The sequence below is a fragment of the Phyllostomus hastatus genome, unplaced genomic scaffold (genome assembly GCF_019186645.2).
Source record: "Phyllostomus hastatus isolate PE091 unplaced genomic scaffold, TTU_PhHast_1.1 phas_scaffold_39, whole genome shotgun sequence".
In the NCBI taxonomy this organism is placed as follows: domain Eukaryota; kingdom Metazoa; phylum Chordata; class Mammalia; order Chiroptera; family Phyllostomidae; genus Phyllostomus; species Phyllostomus hastatus.
The window spans coordinates 9,881,957-9,896,574 of record NW_025334028.1 but is presented as its reverse complement, the minus strand read 5'-3'; the positions used below and the strand labels follow the sequence as shown (position 1 = coordinate 9,896,574).

The following is a 14,618-nucleotide window of genomic DNA, read 5'->3' as shown; positions in this document are numbered from 1 at the left end:
AATGCCACTTTTGAATATGTAATTGTCCTTAATCATCTGGAGGCCTTGTTAAAACACAACTGGCTGGGCTCTGGCAGGCTCGGTAATTTGCCAAACAAGTTTCCAGGTGAAAATAATGCTGCTGGTTCTGGGGCCATGCTTTGAAAACTGCTACTTTAAAGAATCTTTTAAAGCATCTTTTGACAGCAATCAATAATCAGAAGTACAGTTTTCATTTCTACCCAGTGTGTGAGATGTACACACAGCACACAAATGGAAATTAAAACATGAAACCACTCTTACTTTTACTACATGTCATGAATGCTGACTTCTTTCTATTCTATTTCACCCTGGTTTTTCCTCCTCACTGAAACACTGATCATGAACCACTGCTTTGATTTCATGACTACAGCTTGAAAATGCCGCTCAGGACTCCCATGTTCATCATTTAATTCAATAATAGTAACTGTTGAAATGTATTAATATTTACCAGGTGCCAGATACCCTTCCAGTCTCTTTATGCATTGCTCACAGTTCATAAGTTAAAAACCCATAATGACACTACAAAGTAGGTATTATTAAATGCCCATTTTCACAGAGAGAAAATCTGTGGTTCAAGATTAATGCAACTTTCCCAAAGTCACAATGTTTGTACATATCTGCACTGGCTGGAACACAGGTCTTACTCCAGAACTTAATGGTAAAGATTACTCCCTTGAAGTGAGATATTTTAGTTTTGAATCCCCAGATCTACTATTTAGTCGTATGTGGTTTTGGTAAGTTACTAAGCCTGTCCAAGTTCCAGTTTTCCCATCTCTACAAACAGAGAATATAATAGAACCTACTCATGTGGGAGCTGTGAAGATTAGAGGAGATAACTCATGACAAGTGCTTGGCATAACTAGCATATTGTAAGCAAAGCTTTAATAATTATTATTTATTATTAGGCAGGGACTGAACTCTTAACTGCCACATCATCCACTGCCTCCCTTCTCTTGGCTTCTAGTTCCCAGTGCTATCTCTGGATTTGCCTTCTCTTCTGCTTCCTTGGCTTCTAACATTTGTTATCCCATGATGTTGCCTCTGCCCTTCTCTCATCCATCCTTCTGTTGCCACTCTATGTGCTGTGCAGGAGTTCTTAGAACTCCACAGCCAGATAATTCCTTATGGCCTCCACCTGTCTCTAGGCACCAAAGACCAAGGCTCCCCCATTGAACCTGCCAATTTGAACCTAACACCATAGATACATAAGTTATTCCATGAAGAAAGTGTGAGTTGTTACCAAAGAAATTGAGCTTCTAATCAGCAAATTAGAGAGAAGGCTGAAGCTTTCTGTATACCCCATAGATGCACTTATATAAAATCGTCAACATTGCACTTGACTATTTCACAATAACAAATCATAATGAGATACAAAAATCAGAATGGAACTCTGAAAGTGATACATAGCTAAAGCCTAGGATTATGAAATTAAGTACAACAAGATAAAAACAAGTTCTTGAATCCCCTGGCTCTTCTTTTCTTGCTGGAAGTTCCTTCATCTGAGAAATTTTAAAACCAGATATTCCCAATACAGTGAAACAATCAAATATGACTCTCAAGAATGGTGAATTCTCTTCTCTGGGTATCTTGACAACAGGAGTACGATGTGCACCAATAATTCCAGTGATAAATGTTCTGCCTTGAGAAACACTGGCTTGGAAATCCCTTTCCCTATAGCTTGTTTCATTTTTTTAATTTAAATTTTATTTATTTTTAGAGAAAGAGGAAGAGAGAGAGAAAGAGGGAGAGAAACACTGACATGAGAGAGAAACATCAATCAATTGCCCCTTGAACATGCCCCAACCAGGGACCAAACCCACACCTCAGGCATGTGACATGGCCAGGAATCAAACCAGTGGCCTTTCACTTTGCAGAATGATGCCCAATCAATTGAGCCACATCAGTCAGGGATGCTTGTTTCATTTCTGTGTGTTCAGTGAGTACTGCCACCACTAACTCAAATTTTCTCCACTCCTCAGTTTCTATCTCCAACAAAATGATTGTTTCCCTCTATCTTTCAGTTTTCCCAAGTTGGGTCTCTAGTTCTTAGACCTTGGACTACCTGTCCCTTTCTCATTCCTCTACTCCCACCTGTCACTCACAGTGTTCCTGGGGCACAAGCCCACATGTGTGGGAATTTAGTAATGGGGACAGATCACAAAAGCCCCATGGACCATAACTTTTTACCAGAAAATGAAGTCTGCTTTATGTTTGCTCTTTCACCAGAAAATGAAGTCTGGCCAAGCTGATCACTCTAGATTCAGTCTGTTACTGGTTGGTCTCTCTTCTCATACAAGAACCATGAGAAAAGTAACCCATCCCAGGAGCCCTGACTCATTGGCACAAGCATGCTGTCACCTAAAAGAGCCATAAGAGATCTCTCAGGCCATGTCATGGAGATTAAGTTGAGACTGGGGTCTGTACCCATGGAGCACACAGATTATAATTCTACAATCTACAGCTGAAGAGAAAAAGCACTGAGAGGAAGGCCACAAAGTAAAAATGGCAGACTATTTGGATTCAGGAAGACCTGATTCTGACTCTCAACTCTATATTGCTCACTAACTACATGACCTGGGGTAAGCACCTTTATCTCTCTGACCCTAAACATTCTCATAGAATAGAAATAATAATATCTGAATTATATAAATATAGTTTACTTGTACAATTACTAATTACTTCTAATTATGTACAGAATTAGCAGTAACATGAAAAACATCTTATAGAGTGCTTGGTACTTAGTAGGTACTGAATTCATTAGAGCAGTGATTTTCAACTTTTTTTACCTTATGGCACAGATAAACCAATTACTAAAATTCTGCAGCACACCAAAAAATATATATTCTATTTGCCAAGCTGAAAAAATTAATAGGTATAATTTTGATTAATTCATACTGGATGGCTATTGTTGTATATGCTGTTGTCACTTATTTGACAATCTAAGGGAAAAGAGGTCAGTGCCCCTAACTAAATGGCAGGCATTGCATGTTTTAAAAATTCTTATGGAACATCAGTTGAAAATTGCTGTATTAGAGTAATTAACGTTATGAAAGTCTATGAGACTCAAAGATGGAGAAAATTTTCAGAGCAAAATAAGGTTTTCCCCTCCCCAACCCTGTGGAATTTGAAAAATTACTTTGTTTTTCTGAAGACTCAATTTGACAAGCAGAAAACAGCTCTAACTACAGTTCTATCAGTCTCAATTTATTAATAGATTTCATTTGTAGGAAAAAGAATGCCTTTTTCTTGTTTCTCAGAGATATTCTTAATGTCACACTTCTATACATTTGTGATACATACAAAGTCCAGCACAAACAACACCCCTTTTTTATTACAAAATCTTTTACTGCAAAATCATAAGCATGTAATTCTGTAACATAAGAATATCACACTCAAGCACACCATATGACATTTTCAATGAAATGGTCAAATTAAAACTATAAATTATTACAATCATCTTATTAACCTACCAACCATACTCAAGCAGGTGTTATTTCTCCTGGACCCTGTACATTGAAAAGAGCTCACATGTTTGGCCTTACAATAATTTTAAAGTAAACGTGATTTTTCTTCTAAGGTTTTAAAACAGGTAACATTTGGAGCAAGTCCTTTTAACCATCAGGGAGTACAAAAACAGCACCTAGAAAGTTGCAAGGAACTATACACACACAAATGAACAAATTGTCTGGAAAAATTATTGGCTCTAAAATACTAGCCTGAAACTACAAAATAGAAATTTATAAATACTTAACTAAAAGTCTAAAGTGAGTTAAAAGAATACAAAATGAAGGTAATTCAACCTATTTCCATAACAGATTGGAGCTAACATATTTCAAAGGTATAGGTATGATACATGCATTATAATACTGTGGAAAGAAAACAATCAGGTCAGAAAACCTTGACTGGGGGGAACTGAGCATCAGGTTTAGTTCAGCTTCTTGGATGACAAGCCAGAAATGAGGAACTAGTGATTTCTAAGTCTCTTTTTTCTTCTAACAAAAGAAACACCACCAGTTAATCAGAAGAGACACTTTTTAAAGCAGTAAAAGCAAAGATGAATTTATGGATATCATTATGTAAGGAATATTGAAATACACAAAGAGTACCAACAGGTTTTCCATGAAGACCATCTCTTTTATATTGGCTTTCAGTTAAAACACACAAAAAAAGTGTGTAGCAGACCATCCGGCGTGGCATGGGCCCAGCTCCCACTCGGAGATGCACAGGACCCATGCTCATGGATAGGTTCTCCTGTGGGGAATCAGGCCTGCAATGTTCCTAGGCCGCTATCAGTCTTGCTTTTTGCTAAAACTCCCTCACCCTGAATTGAGGAGATTTACTGCAAAGCAACTTCCTAAAAACCATGCTAAACCTTCCAAGGATAAGTGTAATGGGTTCAACTACTTTTGCCTTTTCTTTTGCAAATATTCCTCTTCTGTGATGTGATTAGCAGCATTGGCTCCTTTGTTTTCTGTAAAAGGTAACCACCTAACGTGAATCTGTGCATAGGAAATGAGAACCATCTTGTAATGGGTGGAGAAACCCACTAAAGGCCTGTCATGGTGGAGGCCAAGGCTTTTGCTCCCCTTGAGAGAAAAGCCATGCTGTCCCTTTTCCTCCACCAGATTCCGTAATCCATGTGAATGTCTCATTCCATCCATAATGACGCAGACCCCACAACCGAGGTCCGCATCAAAAAGTGTTATTTTAAAGTATAGTGTAATGAAGGGAATGTAACACAAAGGTGTTGTAATATGTTTAGGGTAGTTAAATTTATGATCATGTAATTTGATAAAAATAGAGAGTGTGTAAGATTTAGAAAACTGAGTAGACTCTTAAATATCAATGTTTGCTCTTCCCGTCTTCTCAAAGATATTGTATTAGAGCAACTTGAGCTTAAGATACCCAACTAGTGCTTGAAACACAAATATTATGCATTCTTAACTGAAAAAAATATTCACATGCTAAAGAGTGAATGTGCAAATGACAAAGGTATGGCTGCTCTGAAAATGAAATGAGTCCGTTTGTATTTTGGCTCAAATTAAGTGAAACGCCCTTCTACATGTTAGGCAGCAAAAATACCTGTAGAAAAAGGTAGTTTTTTCTTTTAATAAAGAAACTTTGGATTTGCCTAAATGTTCAAATGAGATGAAACTCAGTATAAGAATCAGTAATATGAAAGAAGGTACCCCTCTGAATTTTCTCCTCTGCATCCACCTCCACATTCTCCTTTAATTAAATCCAGTTTGCCTCAAGCACTAGCACTCAAGGTAATTATTAAATACCCAAAATTAGTATTTCTATTTTGTTTGATTATTACGCACTCCACAGGTAACAGAATCTCCAAATTTAACTTCATTATCAGTCCTCGTGGCCAAATTCAGGACCTCCCACTGGGATTTGATAGATTACAGATTTTATAGTATAATATAAAAAGACAATTGTGGAACATTTGTACCTATTATAACTGTTTCTACTATCTTTAAGCTGAAGTATATTTTATGATTTTCAGAAGATAAAGATGATCACACAGTAGCTTTTCATTATGTTTTGCTTTTGCTTTATAACTGCAAAACACAGTATTTCATCTGGTATAGTAATTAAATAGGCATATTAGGAATTAAATAGGCAGATTAGTCTTCAAATTGAATTATGTTTTGTGGCACTGTTACTTTTGGAAAATGAACTGAGTCCAAATACACATTTTTCAAATGGACTTTTGGTAAATAACTGCATAAAGTAGAATCCACTAGTGCTTTATTCATCCATGACTTTGCTTGCTCATTTATTAAGGAAAAATTAACAGGTGTCTACTATGTATTTTAGACACTGAGCTAGAAAGTAGGGTACAGGTGGGTCCCCCTTGGTTAGTGGGAGATGCATACAAATTATTATTCAAAGTGTGTTCAAAACATCATGGAAACAGACAAGATGGAATGATTAATTCTTTCTACATGGAACTGGGTAAATTCTACAAAAAGAAGTTCCGCCTGAAATGGACCACCAAGAATAAGAGGGACTTTCCCAGAGGAGGGAATTCCAGGAAAATGAATATCTGTGAGTGAGAAATCAAAAGTGTCAACAGTGAGGGGCCCTAAAAAGGAACGGCTTTGAAGAACTTTTTGTTAAAACATTAAAGAGTTTAGAGATAATGTAGTTCATTGGGAGCCACCAAAGGTTTTAGAACAAGGGACTTACACAATTAGACCTACACTTTATAAAGATTAATAGGAGCAATGCCACAGTAGTATAAATATAACAAAAAAATGCCAATAAAAATAAATAAATACATACATGTATGGAATAACTTCCAAAAACTGAATATTCTTTGACTGTTCATCACAATAACCATTCTTCTTCTAAAGATGCTTTATCATAGCCTCAAAAACCATCATATCTTGTAAAATTTGGGTTCATGTGGCAAAGACAGATGAGTTACCACTGTAAGACACAATGAGACTCCAACTCTTCACATGAAAAGCATTAACTTTATGCTGAGTGGACTATTTATAATTTTATTTTTAAATACCTTTCTCCATTTGGGAGAAGTCATAATCCGTTAGCCCATGAATTTAAGAGCAAACAGGCATTTTTTAAATTTTAACTTTCTTCTGTTTTTTTTTCCCTCAGTGTAGAGTGAATGCTTCATGTTCTTATCATCAACCTCCTTCACAACCTTGTGTAACTAACTGGGTGTTTGTACCTTCTACTGGGCTCCAAACTGAAACTCTATCCACCTCTTCCATCTTGTTTTCCCAAAGCACACCTTTATCAAAAATTGAAACATGATAGAAAGAAAGAATCAGCATTACTTAAGTTCAACTCACGGGAAAAGAGCCCTGGCCTCATAGGCCAGAAAATACTGCAGAAGAAGAACTATAGGTAACTAAGATGGCACTTACAGCAAACACTAAGAACAGACACCAAATGGCATGGCCTGAAATTTGCAGCAGCACCAACTGCTTTTAGCCCTGACAAACCAACCTGAGGACTAATAGAGCCAGAAAGAAAGTACACTTCGTTTGGTGAGCCAGTAGGTCATAGCCAAATGACTTGGGGTGCTGTCAGTAAACATCAAGTAGGCTCTTGGCGAAGACAGCAAAGTAATCAGAATTAAACCACTGAGCACATTCCTCACTCTTCCTGCCCTACCTCTCACTTCCCTCAACCCCTAGCCTTCACCTGGTGAGTCCAGGATCACATGGTCAATAAAATTGTGCCAGGATGAAAATCTTCAGAGCTTTGGCCATTACTATCCCAAACCAAAGCTAAAAGGCTTTCACTGGGGATTTCAGCCAAGAACACTCCACTTTTACACTTAAATCTGTCCTCTAGTCTAGAAAGATATGTTGCTATTTGTTCTACAGTAAATTGTTTTTTCTTGAGAACTTAGTTGTTCCCCATTTACTCTCAGGTTTATATTTTCAAAATGGTTCAAATTCACAATGTATCCTTCAACCAAAGGAACATTACTGAGAAGCCATCCCCCTCTCAAATCCAAACCCCTGAGATTAAGTAAAAAAAAACAAAAACAAATAACATAGTTGAAAGCCAAGGATAGACTGAGTTTCAACAGTCCTTCACATGTAGAAAGAATTACAGATTTTCTTCTCTTTTATCATGCTACTTGTGTACTCCTTTCTCATACCTCAAACTAAATTCCAGATCGAAAAAATTCAAGTCTATCCCTTCCATCCACTTAAAGATCTTCCACCAAGAACATAACTTCTCTGAGAAGTTGGAGGACATTGTTTGTTAAGTTTTGTCAATATCTAGGTTCTCCAAAATATTTATGGTAAGTTCTCTGACACTCAGAAATGACTCCAAAGAGAAAAGATTTCTAGATTTGCTACCTGAAAGTCAGGCTCTGCATTATTGGGCTGTCTGGTAAGTTCAAATACCCCCAGAGAAGAGGAAGTATTAAGGAGTTTAAAAGGGAGAGATTTTAACACATCTTGTGTGGCTTTCTACTTGTTTTCTGGCCTTTTCGAATATACTAAATCTGTGTGTTTTATGTTTTATAATGTCCAGTTTAATGCAAAAATCATTCTTGCCCTTGTAGGTTGGTTTTGCATTCCAATGACAATCAGGGGATCCATTGTTTTTAATTCACCTGACCATCTTCTCAGTAATTGGATAAACCTCTTAACTTTACTGTAAATATCCCTGGATTCCAATTAATATGTCTTACTTAGTAGACAGAGCAACACATACTATTTCACTTATGGAAAAGCAAACTCTTTACAATCTTTATATTTCAAATACCCAGCATGATTTATTTATTTCCTATTTTTAGAAAGAGATAAAATAATGATGTCTTATTAAGTTTTTTAAAAAGTGACAGAATAAACTATTACTTGAAAATGTAATGATGGAAACAGTGCTTGGAGATGATCTTTTAATTCAAGAGAATTACAATAGATTACAAGGGAGACTGGTCTCACCATTACCAGTTGGTATTGAAAAACTAAAGAATCCAGAGTGGCATGACTCCCCCTCCTATTTGGGGACTTCTAAAAGAAACCAGTCTGAAGTATCCTTTTTAATAAGAATATGTTAACATATTTGTCGTTAAGACAGGATAGATACTTTCTTAAAAGTTACTGTTTTCAAAATCAACACAAACCCTTTTGGGTGACTTAAAATTCACCAAAGATTCCCTAATGCTTTGTGTTTGCAATTAAAATGTATATTATTAAAACCTACCTCTGTATGTCTGTTATCTAGGGAAACTAACATAAAATACTAACGGAAACAAGCAGGGAGGAAAGGGAGGCTGGTTTGCAAGATTTAAAAGTAATTTCCTCTATTTAAACACAAACTACCAGCTTGTGCCGTTTTTATCCTTTTAAAAATAATTTAAAAGGAGCATTGTTTCCCATCAGACACGCGCACGCTCACACTAACACACTGCACCAGCACGGGATTCCTATGATCCCCTCTCGCCCCCAGCGGTCCCCTCCTTTGTCGCGAGCAGCTGTATCTGTAGCCCCTCTGTGCCCGCAAAGCCACATCCCAGCCTCCCGCAGTGACCCAGGCGCACACCCCCGTGGCGGCGTCACCTACCCTGCTCCGAGCGCACGGCGGCTGTGGGACGGTCGGATGGAAAGGCTCCCAGGCCAGCAGAAAGAAAAGAAAAGAGATAAAGAGGGTGGGAAGTCTCCTTTACTTCCCACAACAAGGGGAAGTGTTGCGCCCCATGCACTCGGTTGCTCTGCAGCTGTGGTTTCGGAGGAAATTCTCGGCGGCCGAAAACGCTGCAGCTGGGGTGGAAAGTTGTGGTACTTTCCCCTCAGCCTCCTGCGCCTCGATCTTCTGCAGTCCCGGCCGCAGCCTTGACAGCTCCCAGGGCCTTCAAGACCCTCTGGAGACCTGCCGGTTTCCACCCGGAGCTGGCCTGAGTTGCCACATGCACTTAAGAAATCCTAGCAGTTGCGCAAAGAAGAGTCCCTGAAGTTAGAAAGAGTGATTGTGTGTGAATGAGTAAATATACAGTACAAGAGGCAGTAACAACTGAGCGGGGCCAACCCTCAGACGCAGCTCAGGGTTTCAGATTTCATTTGGCAACTGGCAGCTTCAGAAGACTCGAGCCGCTCTACTGGGGAGGTCGGGAGGAGACCTGCCCTCGCCCAACGCCTCACTGCTGTGTTATCTCGTCAGGAGTGACACAGCCCCAGAGACAGGCCTGGGACGACCACGCAGAGCCCGCCCCGCATTGGTCCTTCCGTAGCTGCTGTCACTCACTTCATGTCATGTGTGTCATAGATACATGGTGATCGCAGAGCTGGGGCTGTGGGGGCTTGTGAGGATGGAAAAATACTGTGTGCTGACCTCTAGGAGCTCTACATTTCTTTGGCCAAACCCACACACCGGTTTTACTTGCTTCTCTCAGCTGTGCAAAATCTTATTTCTCTATCATAATTACCTGGGTCTTTAAACCTGAATTCCTAGAAATGCTTATTGGATGCCCTCTAGTTAGATCCTTAGAGAAATTCAAAACACAATTACTTCCTTATCATGGTTTAAGAGTTCTCAGAATTACACAGTATAAAAGAGAATAAGCAAACATTTTCTTGATGCATCCCTGTCTCTTCAGACCATCACCAAATATTTCATCTTAAATCTGGATCTTACAGTTTTGGTTACCTATTTCTGTTTCAAAAAGCGTGGTAAACCTCTCTGCTTTAGATTACTTAGAAATCATCACCAGATTTCTTTAAGACACAAAATAACAGTGGCCCCACTAGGTTTTACCAGTGATACTGAAGAGCATACATTTAATTTTAGAAATACCAGAAATTAAAGTCTGTGTGGACACTGAGATTTTTTCTTTCTTTCTTTCTCTCTTTTATCTCTTTCTCTGGATTCTTGGAGTCTTTCTTCCTGGTTGACTGCCCCATTTGACCTTTTAGAAATGTGTATGGAATTCCTAGCCAGAAGCAAGGTAGCTTATTTTCTGATTGGTCAGAATAAATGACCTTCTTCGACTGATTTGGCCTGCAATACACAATTGAACTCAGTGGTTACTGGGCAGTCCCTAAAGCAGAAGATTAAGGCATGCCTCTGTGACACACCCTGTGTCCAAGGCCTTTTCCCTTCAGGTCTCCTGACTTGCTCTCCACCCTCTTTCCATTTGACGTCACTTCATTGACCCGTGTGATGTGAGTGATTATCTTAAACTAGATGAAACTAGACTCTACACTTACGGATAAAAAGATTGTCCGTTGAGGATTAAGCAGTGGGGAGGTATATCTACCAATACAATCCTCCTCTCGCCCCCCTCCCAACGCATCTCCATAGAAAGAGAAGGGCCACTATATTTCTTTCCTAGAAGCTCCTTGGGAATTTAGCAAAGATCTTTGTTTAGCAAAGAGAATAACCTGAACTAGAAATATTTGGCTGTTCACAGGACTGAGACTATGCTATCTTTCTCTTATTTGCAGACTAATTGGGACTGGAAGACACCCTCACACAGATTGCAGAAACACAGTAGGATACTGATGAGACTGATACAGATACCAGGGAAGGTGGCACCTATCATTCAGTTCCCAGGGTCTCTGACCAGATCTTACCCAGAGCATCACTTACAGCTGAGTTTTACCAGTCAACTCAATTTTGAGTCAAGGGCACTCTTCAGATGAACTCCATAAGACCCACAAATGATTTTAGGATAAAGGCTAATTTTCAAAATTCCAAACCATAGACACCCTCAGAAGAAGGTTCTATGAAAAGTCCACATAGAAGGCAGGAAGGGTTTGAGGCGCTCAGATTTACAAAGGGGATGGGTAATATCTCCAGGACCAAAGGGATTTCAGGGTCCTATAAATAAAATAGGAGGAAGATGAAGAAGATGAGGAAAGGGAGGAAAAGGAGGGTTGAAAAATGATAATGGCCTCATTACACGTGGACAAATTGAGTATCAGCATTGCCAGAGTCAAGGACAGAAAAGGCAATCATAGACAATGCCCCTGGGACACTGTTGTTGTCAGGCCACTTTGACTGGAATTTCGTAGAGGAAACTCAGCACCAGTTGGTACAATCACTTTGTCTAATGTTTCAAGTAGATGAGTCGAATGGTACTATTATACAAGTATGAATTAAAAATGTGTTCTAATACACTTCACCAATTTAAAAATTGCAGTTTTCCACCACATTCCTTGCCAGATTCTTTGAAGACCTTAGCATAGAGTAACGCCTGTCATGTTACCCACTTGTCCATTAATATCAGATACTGCAGCTCTTTAATTATGTTTTCTTTTAGGAAAACATAAATTCCTGAGAGGGCAAAAAACACAGTAACAAAACAGAATAGTCAAGAATTGCCAGAATCCTAACATTTCCCTCAGCTCTCACCAACAATGCACAATTTGTGTGGGTCTGAAATATGCCAAGATCTGATTTCAGGATTAAGAGAGAAGTCTAGGCTTTAAAGCACCTCTGTTGCAAAATGTCTGGTTTCTGCTTTTTTCATTTTATTTCCTGATGGAAGTTCCTTTTTAAGGAAGTGCAGTTTTGTATTCACAAATAAAAGGAAAAGAGATTGAGCGAGCATTGTGTCCACCCTCCCCCAACACTTTGTATCTCATTATTCGAGGAAAGAGGGTGTACTACTACTATTAACGTACTGGAAGCATCAGCCTGCTCTCCATCTATGAGCCTGTCTCTGTTTTGCTTGTTAATTCAGTTTGTTCATTAGATTCCACACATGAGTGAAATCATATGGTATTTGTCTTTCTCTGACTGGCTTACTTCACTTAGCATAATGTTCTCCAGGTCCACCCATGCTGTGGCAAAGATGGGGTGGGGGTGGTTAAGGGGTGGAGGGTTAGAGCCAAAAAGAAAAAAAAACTCATAGACATGTTCAACAGTGTGGTGACTGGGGGAGTGGGGATGGGTAAAGGTGGAAGAAGGTATAATAGGGATACATGGCAATGAAAAATAATACAATAAAAATAAATTAAAAATTAAAAGAGTGAGACCAAATTAATCTAGCTAAATCGCTGAGAAAGATAAGGAAACAGGAAACAAGAAAAGGCTTACTATAGCTGTGGACTCCTTCCTGCCTCTATAATTCCATCAAAGGCCTGCTCTCAGTCAAGATCTTAAAAAATGAAACATATTATGTAGCTGTTTCTATCCTGACTAGAACATAGCATCAACCATCACTATATTCTTATTCTTATTTAATTGATATCGTTTTGATGGCAGCCAAAGTCACACTTTATCATCCCCTAGACCCCAAGAATAGATGGTATAACAACAACAAATTTATGATTAAATTTATTTTTGAAAGTGTTTGTTGTTTTTTGTCTAATTATAAAATTAATATATGTTCAATGCATGAAATGAGAAAGCTAATGTATAAAGAAGCATAAGAAGAAATTAAAAATTGACATGTTCTCACCATTCAAAGACACTGTTAATTAAATGAATTCAAATTAGACATAAATTGAATCTGTTTAATTATTCACCTCTGTATGTGTGCATTTTATTTTATTTTTCAATCACAGTTTACATTCAACACTATTTTGTATTAGTTTCAGACACACAGCATAATGGCCAGACAATCATATACTTTACACAGTGATCCCCTGATATTTCAGGTACCAAACTGACAACACACGTAATTATGACAATATTATTGCCTACATTTTCTATGGTGTACTCCACATCCTTTTTAGTATTTTGTAACTATCAATAGTACACATTAATCTCTTTATAGTTTTACCTAGTCCTCAAAATCTCCTTCTCCCTGAAAACCATCAGTCAGTTTTCTGTATCTATCAGTCTGTTTCTAACTTGTTTGTTTACTTTGTTCTTTAGATTTTACATGTATGTAAAATCACAAGGTATTTACCTTTCTCTGACTGACTTATTTAAGTTAGCATAAAACCCTCTTGGTCTATCCATGCTGTTGTAAATAGTAAGGGTTCATTTTCTATGGCTGAGTGCACTTCCATTGTATATATGTGCCATAACTTTCTTTTTTTAAAATATATTTTATTGATTATGCTATTACAGTTGTCCCATTTCCTCCCCTTCACTCCCCTCCACCCTGTACATCCTCTCCCACCCATATCCCCCCCTTTAGTCATGTCCATGTGTCCTACTTATAAGTTCTTTAGCTTCTACATTTCCCATACTATTCTTACCCTCCCCCTATGTATTTTCAACCTACAATTTATGCTACTTATTCTATGTACCTTTTCCCCCTTTCTCCTCCTCCCACTCCCCTGTTGCTAACCCTCCATGTGATCTCCATTTCTGTGATTCTATTCCTGTTCTAGTTGTTTGCTTAGTTTTTGGTTTTTTGTTTTAGGTGTGGTTGTTAATAATTGTGAGTTTGTTGTCATTTTACTGTTCATATCTTTAACGATCCTATTTTTCTTAGATAATTCCCTTTAACATTTCATAAAATAAGGGCTTGGTGATGATGAACTCCTTTAACTTGACCTTATCTGAAAAGCACTTTATCTGCCCTTCCATTCTAAATGAAAGCTTTGCTGGGTAGAGTAATCTGGGATATAGGTCCTTGTCTTTCATGACTTGGAATATTTCTTTCCAGCCCCTTTTTGCCTATAAGGTCTCTTTTGAGAAATCAGCTGACAGTCTGATGGGAACTCCTTTGTAGGTAATTGTCCCCTTATCTCTTGCTGCTTCTAGGATTCTCTCCTTCATTTTTACCTTGGCTAATGTAATTATGATGTGCCTTGGTGTGTTTCTTCTTGGGTCCAACTTCTTTGGGGCTCTCTGAGCTTCTAGGATTTCCTGGAAGTCTATTTCCTTTGCCTGACTGGGGAAGTGCTCCTTTATTATTTGTTCAAATACGTGCTCAATCTGTTGCTTTTCCTCTTCCCCTTCTGGTACCCCTATAATTCGGATGTTGGAACATTTAAAGATGTCCTGGAGGTTCCTAATCTTCTCCTCATTTTTTTGAATTCTTATTTCTCCATTCTTTCCTGTTTGGTTGTTTTTTTCTTCCTTCTGGCCCACTCTATTGTTTTGAGTCCCAGTTTCGTTCCCATCACTATTGGTTCTCTGTGCATCTTCCTTCATCTCTTTTATGATAACCTGCATTTTTTCATGTAATTTGCGCC

At 38.3% G+C, this 14,618-nt stretch overlaps 1 protein-coding gene across 2 annotated transcripts in view; it reads right to left on the bottom strand.

Annotated features, from left to right (window-relative positions):
- Window positions 1-9,558, bottom strand: part of ARHGAP24 (Rho GTPase activating protein 24) — a 478,629-nt gene extending 469,071 nt beyond the window's left edge. The window contains exon 1 of one of the 2 annotated variants that reach the window (XM_045820118.1): window positions 9,088-9,558. The gene's annotated coding sequence lies outside the window, so the exon portion shown is untranslated. The remainder of the gene's footprint in view (window positions 1-9,087) is intronic. The other variant, XM_045820120.1, reaches the window with a different exon arrangement.
- Between the last annotated feature and the right edge of the window lie 5,060 nt (window positions 9,559-14,618).